Source organism: Melospiza georgiana, chromosome 1 (assembly GCF_028018845.1).
Source record: "Melospiza georgiana isolate bMelGeo1 chromosome 1, bMelGeo1.pri, whole genome shotgun sequence".
NCBI classification, from domain to species: Eukaryota; Metazoa; Chordata; class Aves; order Passeriformes; family Passerellidae; genus Melospiza; species Melospiza georgiana.
This window is the reverse complement of record NC_080430.1, coordinates 30,685,327-30,702,833: the sequence shown is the minus strand read 5'-3', so window position 1 is coordinate 30,702,833 and position 17,507 is coordinate 30,685,327. Positions and strand designations below refer to the sequence as shown.

The 17,507-nt window shown below is 40.3% G+C and overlaps 1 protein-coding gene across 2 annotated transcripts in view; it reads right to left on the bottom strand.

Moving 5' to 3' along the window:
- Positions 1–17,238, bottom strand: part of HDAC9 (histone deacetylase 9) — a 454,940-nt gene extending 437,702 nt beyond the window's left edge. For both annotated transcript variants that reach the window (XM_058035907.1, XM_058036403.1), the window contains exon 1: positions 17,024–17,238. The gene's annotated coding sequence lies outside the window, so the exon portion shown is untranslated. The remainder of the gene's footprint in view (positions 1–17,023) is intronic.
- Positions 17,239–17,507: the final 269 nt, after the last annotated feature.

Below are 17,507 nucleotides of genomic sequence, written 5' to 3'. Positions count from 1 at the left end.
TAATATTTTGCCTGGCTATCAATGTCAACTTATGTCCATCTATGGCAAAGGAGTACATCTATATATTCACTTTTTTTTCCTCTAATATATTTTCATATATCTGTCCATCTATTTATTTGCTAATAATACAACTTAATAGCTCATCTTCATATTAAGCTCAATTAATATGAAGATGGTTCCCTTTAGATGTGCTTCCCAGCTGCCAATCTGTTATTCTGATTTTTAAAAATCCTCTCACTCCAACATAGCCCATTGCTGTCACCAAACATTAAGATTTATCTTGCCCCACCTATGGTTCTCTTCATTGACTACTGTACTTCCACTGTTGCGAAAACATAGGAACATTAAAAGGATTCCTTCATCTCACATGAGTCACATTTGTCACTTAAACTCAAACAAAAAGCATAAAAGAAAACTGCAATTCAAAAAGTAAATCTAAGAACTTTCCATCTAGAGAGCGTCATCACTGTTCTCTTCAGCAGGTCTTCGTAGTTTGAAAAAACAGATAAAATTCTCAAACAGCACAATCTTTGCTTTGAGCACTCACTTTCTACCAAGATTATTAGAGAAAATGCATTTAATCTCTCTATAGTTAAATAAACTGAAATCATTGAGTAAGTCTTCAAAGAATACCACTATAATCAAGCTGACAGGAAAAGATGAAAATCAGCAGGGTAAGCATCTTTAAATTTCGGCAGGTACAGTTGTACAGAGAGCTGAAGTCCAGCATCTGCCACAGGTACTTTGAAAGGCACCAGCCTGTAGTTTGTCTTTGTGCTACTTCAATGTATGCTGAGCAGGACTGAGATCTTAAATTATGAAGTTGAAATTTTAAAGGATCAAATTTCAGAGTATATGCCTATATGCCATTTATTTCTGATAACATAAGTTCACAGTATATAAGAAATTTAGTTACTGACTATAACTTGTTTACTGCATACTATTTGCTGGGGCTAGGTGTATGACACCTTTCAACTATGTAAGCATTTAAAATAAATGTCAAAATACATGAACATTAATTGGGCAGAGAAGAAATTAAGCTCTGTACATACAAACAAATGCATGGTATTCAAAAATATTGCATGAATGTATTGTAATAAGAGATTTAATTCTTTCCACAAGATGCTTTTCACCATATGTTTTAATAAATAACAGCTTAAAATTTTTATTTAGCAAAAGTGTCTTTGATCAACACAGTTTAGCCATACTTTACTATTGTGACTGCTACTTTCAACAACATTAATTTGATTTTTAACAAGTATGACATACATCTTAGAAGGAAGTTCAGTTTAAAGACCTGTGAAATCAATCCAAAGAAGCATCACCAGCAGGTCAGTGGAGGTGATTCTGCCCCTTTATTTCACTCTCATGAGATCCCACCTGAAATATTGCATTCAGTTGTGGGATGCTCAGCACAGGGAGAACATTGGTCTGCTACAATGAGTCTAGAGGAGGCCCAAGAAGATGATTAGAAGGATGGAAGTGATGCCTTGAGAGGCTGACCTGGAACAGAGACTAGACAGAGCTAAGAGAATAAAGTAGATATTTATTAAAAGGCCTTAAATGACGCACCTTGGGCAGTACAAGAGCCTGGCCAGGGCTACATCCGAGATGGACCCAAAAGGGTCACAAAATGGATGACCAGTCACAAGGTCTCACACTTTTGCAAATTTTGGTCCATTTGCATATTGGATTTAATTGTCCAATCATAGCTTCTTTATGGGACATTATGAAGTCCCATCCTCCTTGTTTTATCTTCTTCACTTCACTGCTGTTTATACCTTTTGGCCTGAAGCTCATAAGGGTTGCCCTTGGTCTCAAGCTGGAAAAGGATTGTTTTGTCTACCTACCCTGTAAAGAGAACCTACTAGCATTTTATATGAAGCTCAGAGCTACACCCCTAGGCAACACAGAATCTGAAATATATGAAAGCTAAAACTTAAGGCATCAGAAGACATCTCCTAGAAGGAAAGGCTGGGATAATTGGGATTGTTCAGCCTGGAGAAGAGTGGGCTGCAGGGCAACCTAATTGTGGCCTTCCAGTGCCTGAAAGGAGCCTATGAGTAAGATGGAGAGGGACTTTTCCCAAGAACATGTAGTGACAGGACAAGAGGGAATGGATTCAAACAGAAAGAGCATAGGTTTACATTAGATATTAGGAAGAAACTCTTTATTGTGAAGGTGGTGAGGCATTGGAACAGGTTGGCCAGAGTCGTGTATGCCCCAACCCTGGAAGTGTTCAAGGCCAGGCTGGATGGGGGTCTGAGTAACCTGGTCTGGTGGAAAGAGTCCCTGCCCATGGCAGAGAGGTTGGAACAGATGATCTTTAAGGTCCCTTCCAACCCTAACCATTTTGTAGATCTGTGATTTTATAAATCAATTTTAAAAGATGCAGTATTCAAAAGTGCAGATATCAAAAGACTTTTACAGAAAATACTAATGGGTTTACTAATGACAAGGGAAAAAAAGTCTTCATAGCCTTGTGGAGCACCCAAGAAGAAAAATGAAATCTCTATGAGTACTTAAGCCACAAATACTGAAAAAGTTATCCAGCTTGGTGCAACAACTCATCAGAGAAACAATTGTGATACAAAGGCAAAATGCTGTGGAAATTGCTCTAGGGAACTGTGACCACAGCATGGGTTCTTTTACAATCCTTTCAAGAAAGGACACAGCACAAAGGAGAAATTACCAGGGAGAAAGATACTTTCTAAAACAGGTAGTTAGAGGAATTTGAAAGACAAAAGTTGTATTTTGGAAAAAGCATTCATCCAGAAAATTAGAAGTTCACTTGGAGGAAAGAGGTAAAGCAGCACTTTTCTTTTTAATCTGGTTATATGCATACTGCTAATTTCCTAGCAACTGTAGGTGAATCTTCTCTTACAAAACTAAGAAAATTGTTGAGAAGAGTCTTAAATTATTTAGATGCATAAGTCTGACTTAAGCCCAGAAAGCTTTGTGCTGTCATTTATCTATACCATTTTTAGTGGCTAAATTACAGTCATTTTTCATATCATAACTTGCATATCAACATTTGATGATGTATCAAATCTAAATGAGACCTGACAAAAGGGATCCATAAATGCCACAGGAGAAAGGATTCCTTGTTATGATAACTCTGAACAAAGAAAAGAAGTGATCTCTTCAAGATAGCAGTGTCCACCCCCTTGGAGCTACAGAGAAGCAGAAGGAACATTAACAAGCCCTTCTCATGGATGTGAGACATTCCATAGCACTTGTCAAATACTTTGTGTTGCCCTAATTTCTCAAACATTCAATTTGAGACTACATATCACTTAAAAGACAACTTCCTAGAAAATAAATATTCAAGGAACAGGATTTAAAAAGTTTGTTGCCACATTGCCAAGCCATCATACTTCACCCCCATCCCTCAGAAGCCTCTACCAAAGGTTATGTATGAAAATGGGACAAATATCCACTTCATTTCTAAAGGAAATCCCTTGGCACAGGTCTGGGTACTGCAGATTATATAGCAAGGGGAGGTCTGAGAGCCATATGTGACATTTGGAAGGCCACATGTGGATTCATAATTCTGCTAACAGTAAGATTTCATGGTCATACATCAGGATCATGAATAACGTCAGGTGTTCCAGGAGAAGGAAACATTCTAAACTGGAGTTTATAAAAGTTCTGTATTCAGAAATTGTGAGCACTTCATGTAACACCTGCCCCTTCTATGAAGAACATGGAGAGGCTGCCAGAAAGCCTAGTAGTTTATCCTAGGGTCACCTTGAGTGAGGCACCAGAATTACTTTCAGGTAACCTCTGCCTGCCTCAGGACCTTCTTCCAGACCCATACCAGAGGCACAGTCTAGAAACAAGTTCACAGAGATATCAGACAAGTTTCCTGGAACTCACTGATTTCCCCTAAGATACCAAGGAAGAGCTAGACAAGATTTGCATCTACAGATACTAATTTTTGCCAGTTAGGCAAGAAGGAAATTGAAGGGTAAAGACAGATATGTTCTGCCTAGAGGACACATATTCTTTTAGATATATCCTAGAGAACCTGACCAAGCAGTAAAAACATGGAAGTTGACACAGGAAGTCAGAACAGTCCCTTTCCACTAATCGCTCCCAGACCTGCTCTTACAGGAAAATCTTCTCAGAGATACCAAAATTTTAGGCTAGATAGATGTAAAAGTAACTTAATCTGATTCAGCAGAATAAAAAGACAGATGTGACACCCTGACAATTAGGAGAATTCAGATCTAGCATAGCACCTGTATCCAACAGCAGAAGACACAAGCTTTCCCCAGCTTCAAGATAAGAGGAAAATAATTGTAGCAGCATATGTCACAGTTGAGATGGCTGTGATATACAGAGTATCGCCATACCTCACCAGAAGTCTTCAAGCATCTGCCCATACAGAGTAACATCAAACCACTTCACAAGGCTGCAAGCATCTGCCCTTCTTGGTCTTCAGCCCAACCTTTTATACCCTCCTGTTGATGCACTGCACCTGTGTGCCCTCTGCTCCCTTTGGTGGTTGGTCAGTGCCCCTGGGCACTCCCTGGCTCGTTACCTTCAATGCTGCTCACCTGCCTCTCACAGCTGCACCCATTGGGGACGGGGCTCAGCCACAGCCCCACTCCCAATTACCACAAACTGTGTATCTACAAATAATGACTTGTAATTCTATCATGCAAGATAGGCAAGTAAGTCCTGAACTCAGGTACCACCATGGCTAGAAAACATCTCTGGAGACTCCAGCCCTTCCAACATTCTAGTTCTCTACTGTTTTCTGTCACTCAGTAAATGCTTAGCTAATTAAAAAGGAAAAAACTGAAAACTTTTTACACTGCAAGACACCCAGGCTTGATTTCAGGCCAAACACAGCCATCCTACTCCTGGTGTTGCTATGTCAGCTCTCTCCTGGCTATGACTGGGACAGATTATCAAGTGAAGTAGCATCATAGTGAACAAACAGAGCACACAATTGTTTGTTTTAAGTGTCCTCTCCAGGGTGAAGGAGGGAACTTGAGTGTTTCAAGCCACTTATTCAGTTCAGTCTAGAAATAAATACAATAAACATGGAGCATTACCAAGTTGCTTTGAATTATTTTTCTCTCTAGATCTCCTATCCAGTGTGTATTTCAGTCTGAAAAGCCAAACATCACAACTACTGTCTCCTAACACTTGCTCACTTCCCCATATTTTAAACACCTCAGACAATGTTTAGACCTATTCTCCTGGTCATGAGCAGGAAAAGGATCAGACTCATGTAGGAAGTTATTGGCCTGGAGAAACAGAGGCTTGAGGATTAAAGAGGAAATCTAAGCTGGTTTTGAATGTGTAACACGTGCAGGACCTGGCCAAAACTGCTGGAGCGTACACTCATGCTGCTTAAGCCTCCTTCACCAATAAAAGGTGAAGGATGGAACACCAAGTATGGAAGGCACTTGAGAAGACACTCATGCCTCTCATTGTCTCCAAATTCTATACTTGTCTGGTCCAGAATTGTGTGCTGTGAGCTAGGAATCACTTGCCTGCTGAGCAATGGCAGAGTGCTGCTCAAGCTTTGCTGTTTTCAGTCTGTCAAGACAGGGTTCCTTTGGTTGTCACCTCCTCCCTGCTAGCAAAGGTTGGCTACAAAAAGACATTCACCTGCCCTGTAACTGGACTTCCATAAAAATTACACAAGAAGCACTAGAAGTTGCAGTCTGAATGGTGGTCGGTGCATGCTTTGCCACTGGGAAGAATCCATTTATCCAGCAGGTTTTTGTCATTTGGGTGCCAAGTATAGCAGGAGTTGTCCCTTTTTTCTTTTTTCCTTCCACCTTTGCCTTTCTTGATTCTGAATAACTAAGAGGCCTGTAATTCAAAACTCTGCATCATTCAGGCCAGCAAGAGGAAAAAAAATTAAGCTAAGACTCATCACTGCTGGCTGGCTGTGGTTAGTAGAGGACTTTCTGTTCAGAGCTGTGAGAATAACTGGAACTCAGGCTGCAACAGGGAGTGGGAAAAAGCTATGGGCAAACGTTGTCACCTTATTGCAGGGGTTCCATACTGCTGTCTCCTTAACACAAAAGTTGCATACCTTCTTGGTGTTTCTTGTGGACAGCTCCTTCAAGCACCGACCCCCTTCTTCTCCACAAAGCAGCCAACTGACTCCAGTACCCCTCTCAACCAGCCACCCCACTCTTTTATAGCACTTTTTGTCTCATTGGTTACAGCTGTGGCCTGTTCAAGTCAGGCCTGTTCCCAATCTGTGACAATTGGCCCAGCTGTAGCTCCTTAGGGGTACTTTTCTACACTATCTTCATTTTCTTTTATTCTATCCCCCTACAGGAAAAAATGTAAGGAAGAACATCCTTACTCACGAAAGGAAGCACCATCATGAATTGGAAGGTCTCACACCAGCACAGACTGTATTAATACTGGCTCAGTGTTGTCCCCTCATTGTGTATGGGTAATACACATCACAATGTGTATGTGTATACCATTGTGATTACCCATGGCTTCATAGTCCCCAGGCCAATGTAACAGCCAGCTGTGTTCTCTGGGCACAGAAGAAGAAAGAAAATCAGAAGCAAATTAATTGGACTGTTGCACAATACAGTCGGCACCTTGCATTCTTAAAAATGTTTAGCCATCTTGATGAGCCTACAGGAAGCTCCCATAACTTGGGATGTAAGCCTGAGCATCTAGAGGATATGAAGCTGTACACAAGTTGCTACTTGGTGTTACAATCAAGGGCAATTTTCCCACAAATAAACTCAGATTCATAATTTTAGAGTGTCATCTAACATTTTTCCATGCAGGAAAATGAATTCTAGTCTTTATGAACAATCATGCATAGAATTTTATGTCTTAAACACAGTCACAGTACTCCACTTTACCTAAATAGAATTTATGCCCGCTGGACACAGTAACTAGAGGGTTAGTGGAATCTGAGTGAGAAACAAACATTCTTTCTGCATGAATCATGCTGCTGAAACAGCAGATTGAAATTATTTTAGAGAGGAATGAAGAGTTTAGGTCTCTCTTATTGATTCTATAAGGGCACAGCTTCTCTCTAATTCACTATTCCTAAAAGTGAAGTGTTGAATGTGCCTTCTTTCTTTCAGCTTCTTTACTTCAATTGTTCAATACAGTTATCCAAACAGTCCCCAAGGCTTATACACAAAATCTGCAATTACCTTCTATGGGCCAAAAATTAAAAAAAAAGGGAAACATACCCCATTCTATAACAAAATGGCAAATTTTACAACCTTACATGGAATGGAGGGCTCTCCTGTTGATGCTTTCTTGTTCCAAGAATTATGCACTCAATAGTGAATAAATTCTATTATAATATTAAAACTGATTTATTTCTACTGGAACATGGAAGATGATTCCTTCTAATCAGGAACTCAACACCAAAATAGAGTGGACCTTCAAAAAAAGCATGAAATAATCAGGCTTTGCTGTTGTTTGATGCAATTGTCTATCCAAGCATAATATTCAAGTCTTTCTATTGTATACACTTCCAGCACAGTTGGTATATGGGTATTCAAGTAACAAAAATGTAATTTTTTTGTTTGAGTTTCTTATTTTTCACTTTGAGACTGCTTTTATTAGATCTTCCAGTATTTTTCTCACTCATGATACATCTCATAGCTATGTGAAAGGGATGTTTTCTTCTATGGTACCAAAGGTGTTGGCATGGCAGGCAGGAGGGGGATAGAACAATCTTTGATTACATATTCACTTCCCACTGCTCTCCAGTGATAATTCTCTATTAGAGACAGTGATTCTAGCTGCCATCAGCCAAGATGAACGTGCCAAATCCAATTGTCTGTGTTAGCCTTTATATCCAACTCCAAAGCTTCCACTCGCTTCCCAGAAATACTTCCATTTAAAACATTCAGATTGTACTAGCTTTATCCTCACATGCATTTTTATTTCTCCTCCTTTTTTGCAGAACTGTAGTAAAATAGGCAAAGCTTCTTTTAATTTTCAGATGAATTGCAAAAGGAAAATCAATGTAAACTGAAGTAACAGAATTCCAATTTATTACTATTAGGAAATGAGAACCACAGCATTGAGTAATATTGCAGTTACCAAGCTAAAGAGTCACCTCATCTATTGCAAATTTAATTTTATTTCTTTTCTTGCCTACCTTCCCTTTATTTCTTCTAGCAGCACTGGTTTTATTGTCTAATCAATACAATTTTTAATGACTGATGTAGAATGCAACATAACTGGTTTCAAGTACCAACTGCAACATGCATTACAGAATTACTTTCACTTTAAACAATTAACCAGCTGCAAAATGGTCAAAATCAAATGAAATCCTCATTCAGAGAGGATTTTTTCTTCTATCTACTACACAAAAATTGTATCTACATTTCTATTTCTAGTAATGCCATAGCCAGTACTATACTATACCAGGATAAATGTAGAGAATTCAGCTGTAGCAGTCATCTTTTAAAACAGAAATATTGTTAGTAGTACCTTCTTTCATAACAAATGACAAATAGATAATAAAATTAAACAAGTGAAAAACCTTGAGGTATATTTTCTATTCATGTTAATCCCCTATATTTAATTACTGGTTTCTGACAAAAACTTCCTTACCAAAATGGTTAAACAGTATTTGTTTTTTCCAGAAATTTCAATTTTACAGAGAAAGTACCACAGAATTTACATTATTTTTTTAAAGCACCCTTACAACTTTACAAGAATTTAATTACTATTAAAAATCTGGGGCCTGGATGACGATATGCAATTAGATTTAATTCAGTAAAATTAGACTGAGCCAATAGCTAACACATTTTCAATTTGACGCAAGTAAGATTTTCTCTTTTTTTCCCTTGCTATGTGTCAGCAATAACAGTTCTGTTAAGATCAGTATAGTTAATTATTCCTTTGCCTAACTGAAGCAGCAACATTACTGGGAAAAGTCTCTAGACAAGAGGATAGCTGCCTGCATACAAAAATCTGACGGATCATTGCACCGATGTACAGTAACTGCTTTAAGGGTGAAAAATAATTGTCTTTGCTTTGCTTTATGTCTGCTTAGCACATAGTCCACCTCCTGTTATGATGTTGGACTTAAAACCCAATTATGAACAAAAAAAAGATACATATATCTTCATTTCTGGCCTTGCCTATCGGTGCATTTCCCATTCACTCTGGAATTGACTCTTCTCATTCACATACCATAAATGACAGATGTTGGTATTTTCATCATATTGATTTCAACATACTTGGAGCAGGAAGCTATTTAGTGCTATTTTTCACAGAAGTGAGTAATATAAAATGACCATATACATAACATAGCAATGGCAACCTAAAGATGAGGCAATCTTATGATATTTTAAGAAAACTACTTTAGGTTACATATCACATAGTTAATCAGTTTTATGCAAGATAATCACCCTCAATCAGAGTAAGCAAGCAGAATTTAAAACCTTTTTAAATGTGATTTACTTTTAATTTGTTTTGATTACATTTATGGCCTTAAAATACAAAAAATATGCCTTTTTAAATTGTCTCTCCTGAAATACTTAGGCTGAAATCACTGAAAAAATCCATATCTTTTTTGTCTTAACATGATAATGGATTTATTATGTTGCTTCATTATCTAACAGAAGTGTCTTTAGAGCTGACATTTCTATGCATAAAACCTAAATTATGGTCCAAATGTCAGCTGAAAAAGACTCTCAGTTGTGTTTCCTGCTGTCTCTCCCAGCTCAGTCTCTTTTTACAAAAACAGCAATACAAACACTCCACAGAAATAAAAGGAGTGAGGAAAAAGGATGCATACAGACTCCACAAGCAACCAACATCCCAGCAACTCTCTTCAAAAGTATGGATGACCATTCTGAGGATAAGTACATGTGTCAGAAATGACAGTCAATTTGTCACTACAAAGTCAATGCAACAAAATCCTTCCAGATTTCTCACAGGCATTGTATACAGACTCCCCATAAAAATTGCAGTGAAATTGTGGAAGCAGCTCAGTTGCTACTCTGTGGCCTAAAGAAAAACTATTTCATTTGCCAGACGCCCAGAAAAATCTCCTACGCATACCAGCACGCTCTGTTTGCATGTAATCAGAGTACACTGAAGAAGCTACAAACTTATATTTAGGCATCACTAAGGAAAACTAGTGATGGAGGGAATAGAAGCATGCAGACAGTTTGATGTAGGGAAAATGTACCCAGAGTGCATGCCAAAATCTGCTAAATTTATTTAAAGGTAATTTGGAAAAGATGGCTGCAAAAAATAATCAGGAATTATCTTTTATACACTTTTTTAGCTCCGCTACTTCTCTGACTGCATGTCTAAATTGAATCAGCTTCTATGGTTTGTGCCAATGAATCAAAGAACAATCCACTGCTGCTCACTCCAGCCCCAGATTCCATGCTCCATGCCATTTCTGCTCTGGCTGGGAAGAAAATGAGTTTACTACAGTCTTCCATGCATGTCTTCAGTAGATCTCAACCTTGAACAGGGCTTTCACAAGCCCTCCTCTTAATCTGATCTGTTTCAACAACAAACAGCCCATCAAAGAGGTGAAAATTTCACTTGCAAAGATGACATCCTGATCTCATTATAGTCAATTGCAAAACTCCTCACAGACAAGTAAAATCCTTGACCTCTTCAATCAAGGTCCTAGTACTGTTAATATTAGTGTCACCTTAGGCAAATTTTTAGAAGATGTCATTTCCTTTCACCTTCTTTTGAAATCTGCATTTTCTTCATAATCTGGATCAGTATAAATGACACGCATTAGCACAAGGAAGAAGGATGGTTGATCAGCTCTCAGAAGTCCTAAAGAAAGTCTCATCACATTAATAGACTGATACTGATCCAGTCACATGTGTCTCACTAAAATGCTACAAAAACCTAGAGTTACACACCTATTAATGACATAAAACCTGTGCTTGTTATCACTGGTTTCTGAAGAAGGCCTCTGCACCAAAAAATCTGCTTACTAACTTCATTTTCCAGTCAAAAGGAAGCCTTGAACTCTTGCTCCAACTGCTCAAAAGATAGCAATACCTAACTACATTTTCATAACAGAATTTCTTTTTTTGGAGGGAGGTGGAAGCATATAACCAGATGGAGTGGAAGACAAGGTGTATGTGATGGCAGAGAACAAATATAAACACAGTCTTCCAAGAGACTCCAAGTAAGCAACCTGGATATACTGAGAGCAGTTAAATATTCTCTTAGGTGGCTTCTTCATTCACAGTCTTCATAAGAAACTAATGTTTGAAATAGGAGAGCTAGCAGCCCTTAAAGATTTTACTTATCTTTTCTTTGTTACACTCTGCTCAGCAGTACTTGGTGTTCTGTGCAGACTGCCCACCTTCAGGCATGGAATGTACACATGCAAGAGGAAGGGACTGCTAGGCTGGTATTGCAGTGGGTAACCACAAATTAAACTTACAAATGTAATTTACAAATGAAAATACCTTTCTCTGATTCATACCTTGGCTTGGATTCCCCCCCTGAACTATTCACTCTGGGAGGCTGTGGTCCTGATTGCCGCAGGATTGCATCTTGACAAAGTCTTTACTCTGTTCCTGTGGTTGAGATTCAACTTCAGCCCCCTGCTGCTTCCTAATTGCTCTGATTTTTACGGAAGGAAAACTGAGTACACTGAGGCCAAGAAGAATCCTATAGCAACCTCCAGCTAGATCCCTGGTGCTGATTATGGCAGTCAGGAGGGCAGACCTAAACCACATTAGAGGACTATGATGTGTTTCAGGTATTGAAAATTATTTTCCATTGCAACCCACTGATCTTTCAATTTATATTGTGTTTTCAGAGAATATAGAGAGTAATTATTTATATCCGAAGTAAAACAGGTTCAACTCCAAATGAAATATCAAAAATCTGCTTAACTAATAGTATGACTTTTTAATCAATGTTGGTCGTATTGACTGCCAAAACGGGAAACACAAAAGATTGGAATGGCAATCGTTTGTATTTTATATCGTCCACACATTCCTTTAGTTTTAACCTACAGTTTTATATATGGACAACTGAAGAGCTATCTATCTATGAAACAAATGAATAATTTACACATTTTATGCACCAAATAGTTACTATGTGCAGCTGCCATCTGCAGCTGCCTTTCCATTGCAGCTGCGTCACCTTTCACCAAAGCTTCTAGAGCAGTGTTTGCCTTCCTGCCCTTGGCACTGTAAAAGGCTGAGGCACCAAAGGCACTGTGCAGCACCTCTTCCTTTATGAATAAGTTCAGGCTCAATGTTCATGTATCTTGTATGCACACAAGATTGGCATCCTTCAGGACTGCCAATTTCTCTTGTGCACTGGACATCACCTCTTCAAAATACTCTTTAGACCAGGTCTTCGCCTCTCTTGCAGGTTAATAGAGCATGGAAACAAAATCTGGACTCAGTGAAGATGACAGTAGAGGCTCATGCATGCTCAGACTAAACCAGAAAACCAGACTCAAGTCTGAATAAAACACCAAGAGTGACAATCATCCATTCTAGAGAAGGAGCACTCTGTACCTAGAACAGAAATGAGCTAAAAGACTGAGCATCTCAAAGCAGAAATCAAATGAAGAGATATAGAATCCATCATCTTCAACTCCAAAACTGAGGAACTGGGGACAAATAAAAGACATACTGTAAGGAATCATCTTCTTACTGGCACTACTGAGCAACCTTCACTGAAAAGCATTTCATTTTCTTAAACAAACATAGTTTACAGTTATGCAATGGATTTAAAACAAACTATCCTAATAGTTGCTACATATCATAAACAAACTTCAACAATGTATCATGATTTGTGAATGACCAATGTTAACATTATATTAAAAATACCATTAACAATAAATTACTGGAAAATAAGAAGAAATATTGGCTTCCTATTACTTTTCCATCTCATAATCAACATTATACATTGAGTTAATGCTAATTAATTCAAGTAAACATCTGCTTGAATGTTGTGTAACCAAAAGTTTTCAATCACTTTTCCCTATAAAGGAATGTCTAAATTGCATATCACTTTGTCCACCTTGACTGGGCAAAAATGCATGAACAGTAAAATCTAACCAAACCAAAGACCTGTTCAGAATCCAACACCTTTTCCCCAGATACTCAATAGCAAATGATAAGGAAAAGTGAGGAAGTGCAATGCAACCATGTGAATGGTACCTTCTTGAAATACCCTGAAGCCTCCAGAGTATTTGCTGGTTGGGGACATTCTGATTCAGAAGCATTATACCTCTGTTTTCTAGCCTTTGGTCTTTTTTTTTATTATTTTCTTTTTTCATCTAGGAATTTGTCTAAATCTTTTTTTGACCTCATGTTAACTTTTTGCATTGACAAACTTCTTTGGCAGAAAGTTATACAAATATATATTGTACAAAAATTGAGAAGTATGGAGAAGTGTGGGTATATCCTCACAGGAAAGGTCTAAGCTGGCTTCAAAGTATTGAAACATAGTTTTGAGCAGTAGCTAAGCACTATTTCACTCTATTTTTTTTAGCTGCTTGAAGATGAATCTATAGATTAGCAGCACAAATAAACTTTGTAATTTATTATTAAAGTTGTAACAGTAAATTCAAGACTAGCTCAGTCTTACCCAGCACACACCAATGTTCAAAACACATTCATTACAAGTTACATTGTAGGTGGCGATTAGGTGGCCATTGAGAAAGGAAAAAATTCTTTGGTCGTGTATGATCATCCTAATTTAAAAACTCAAAACCAAAAGAAGAAAATGAAAGGTGATTTCATCAAGTAATGTTAGCTCTAAATTGCCTTACTCATCTATCAGTTTCAACAAACAGTATAACATTAAGTGATTCAGCAATGCAATATTCTCTGCCTATTTATCTGGAAATCATTACTGAAGCTTTGAAGCATGAAAAATATGTTTTATCATAGAATAGCCTAATGTTCAGTCTTTACATGAGAGCCATCTTTAATTTAACTCAACAGATGTATTATGTACCTTCTACTTAATTATAGCAACTTAAAGAACATTTTCTTACTTTTGAGGAGACTGGAAAACTAATGAATAGTCATTCCTTTAATTTGAATTCATATGAAAAATTCATGTAAACAGCATGCTTATAGGACACAGCATACAATCCTCAACAAATCTGGCCAGAACTCTTTTGTAAAAGGGAAAAAGCCTCACTCCTGTGAAGCACTAAGCTCCCTCAGCTAAAAGGTTCAGCTATGACTATGCTGCAAGCCACAATACTTTCTACTGCAGTTTCAACACACATACCCTAAGTAGCTTTAAATTAGCTCGTCTGAATACTGGTGAATATAAACCAAGAATATTACAAACAGTCTGATAAATATGTGCTTAATTTACCAATTTGGAGATTATTAGACTACATCCCAACTCTTTTGCCATTTTTCATTGGTAGAGTTTGGATTTGATTCCTTTCAAAGCTACATTTCACCTACTAACCTTTAGCTGAATACTAAGAAACTAACTGCTGCAGCTACATTTAGGTACCATCAGTATTCATGGCAATTCATACAATTTTCAGGACAGGTAAACTTAAATTTGATACATATTTTCAGTATGCAAGTAATATCTCTAACAGCAAGTTCTATGGGGCTATTTCAGGTAGTGAGATGAAAAACTGAAAGTCATTTTCCAGTTTACATGCTTTTTAGAAAGTACATAGTTTTTATAACTGAATCTCTTTTTAATGTTATTTTTATCACAAAATTACAAAATACATATGCCACTAAATTATAGTATTTTCTTTTTTTTTTTTTCCACAGAAATAAATTCTAATAGGAACAACTGCTCTAAATGAAGCATGTACTGACTTCCAGCAGTGAAGATACTATTTTGCTTTTGTTTTTAAGCTGCTCTGGGAGCAGGAAGATGCTGGTGAACTGGAGATACACAGCAGCTTACAAATTACTGTTCCCATTTAGTCATGTAGACCAAGCTTCATTTGTGGAAAAGCAATTTAATGGAAAACCAAACACTACTGTTTTCAAAACTAACATTTTATAGTCAGATTCAAAACATTTGGGTGTATTAGACATTTACACAGACTTACAGAGGAATTTGACACTGAGACTCATTGCTTTGGGTAGGCTTAACTATGGTGCTGGGTTTGCATCAAGTTGGTCACCAAGAAGTAAAATGGCATGTTTTTCTCTTTTTTGGAATTCTGAACTGACAATTACATTTTTGTTAAAAAGACAGCTATTTCAATATTTATATGAAGAAACTTGCACCAGTGGTACACAAACACGACTGACTGCAGCTTTTCTCTGGAGCCATGACATGTATATTTCCAGTGTTTTGGATCACATCTTTGTCATGACAATGAAAAAGAGGCCTTAAAAAGTATATTATTTGCATCGTTCATGGTAGAAACTTCTATACATTTGAGACATAGCTATTTTACACAAATAACAGTGCAACTTAAGTGTATGAAGGGATGGAATTGCCTTCCAAGATTGCTCTGGTGTTATCACACACAGAATCACAGAAGTTCAAGACTGGAAGAGACCTATAAGATCGTTATGACAGAGAACAAGCTGGCATCTCTTTCTGAACAAAGTAGGTGCTCCTGGTACAAAACACTTAGGAGCTGGGGCCACTGATACAGAAATGTATTGGACATGAGAGAAAATTCAGAGACACTGAGCAACAAGATAACTTCAAAAGATACAGGGATGCTGCTGCGGAGTAGGGTGTGTGGGGAGAGAAGACAGGAGCGGGACAAAACATTAGAGTAGGACAGGACATTTGAAAAACCTGAATGTGAAATACCTTCCTTTTTTCGTTCATGAGTTCTCATCACAGCTACAGGCCTTTGTGAGCTTGCAAATTAAATCCTGAATAACTGTCACAAAACTATTCTTCTGTCACAGAAAACAAAATGTCAAGGAACTAAAGCTGACAATGTTGAAAGACAAATGTTTTAAATTCCTCAGTTTCTGTGTCAGCACTTGTTCTGTGCTGTTTGTGACAGAAAATCTCAACAACTTTTGCATCAAAAATGCACATTCATGTATTTTCATGTCAAAAGGTCTCCACAATCCACCTCACCACTTCTTCAAAGATCGGCTTGTTTTAAATATTTGTCTACACTTAAATTCCCATGTTGTTTAACAGTGGGTTTAGACCTCATCAGAGCACTTGAAAATATAAACTGCTGTGGGCTCGGGGTAGGTATTAAAAGATGAATATGCATTTTGTGCATTGCAAGTAATACCTGGGGGTTTTTCTATAGGAGCGATAAGCATGAATGATTACTGATTGCTATTATGTTCCATTTCATATCAAAACTCAGGCATTTTAGATTACTCAAAACAACTGTACCTTTGCTGCAAGCTACTTCCTCACGCCCTGCGCTGCCAGCCGGGAAGCTGCCGGCCGGGATGCACACACCGCTTTGGCACCGTGAATACAATTACACAAAATTCTGGCCACCCACCCGGCACGGGAACGGGACGGGACGGGAGGAGATGGGAACGAGACGGGACGGGACGGAACGGGACGGGACCGGGACGGGACGCAGCCGCCTCCGGCTGCCGCCTGCTGCGGGCACTCCGACACGGGCCCCGCGGTGGTGCCCGAGGAGGGCGCACCCGGCGTCGCCCACCTGCTCGGGGCAGCTCCCCCGGCGCCCTCCGGAGCCCCGCGGTCCCAGCCGGGAGCTGGCAGCGCCCGCCGAGCTCCGGCAGCCGTTCTCCGGCCGGCACCCCGACTCTGCCGCGGCCGCGCCGGACGCGGGGCTCGCACAGGATCCCCCGGAGCCCGAAACGCACACCCGCCGGGCAAGGCGAGCGCTCGGGGAGCTGCGCTTCCACTCGCCCTCCCGCCAAGTAAAACTTGCCAGGGGCGGCCGTGTCCTCCCTGCCCCGCCACCTTGCCAGCCCTTCCAGGGTGCAACTTCCCGAAACCTCCCCGAAGGTCCCGAAAACACCGCCCCGGCAGGTCCTGGCGGCGGGACCGGCCGGCCCCGCGCTCGCTGCCCGCCGCAGCCGGGCGGGACGGAGCGGAGCGGAGCGGAGGGGCAGCGGCCGGTGCCACTCACCTTCCCGCTGCTCCGCCTTATCTCTTGGCTCGCGGGCTGCAACTTCCAGCGCTGCCCCCAACTGCCATCTTCCACCGGAGCCACGGGGGAGCGAGCGGCGCGGCGCGGCGAGGAAAAGTTGCGGCCGCGGCGGCGACGAGGTGGCGATTAAGTGGCGACGAGGTGGCGATGAGGTGGCGATGAGGCTACGATTCGGGGGCCATCGCGCCGGCGGGGCGAGCCTGTGCCGTGCGCGGCGGGCGGGGCGGCGGCGGCAGCTGGCGCGGGGCTGCGCTCTGCGATCGCCGCCCGTGGCGACGCGGGGAGGATTTGCTAAAAATAGCGGCTGGCTCGGCTCGGCGCGGCGCGGGGGGAGGCGGGGAGGCGGCCGGGCTGCAGCGCTCCCCGCCGCGGCCGCTGGGGGCCGAGCGGGCCGGGCCTCGCAGCGCCCGCAGCGCCGGGCGGGCTCGGGGCACAGAGGGCCGGGGGCTGCGGGGCCCGGCCC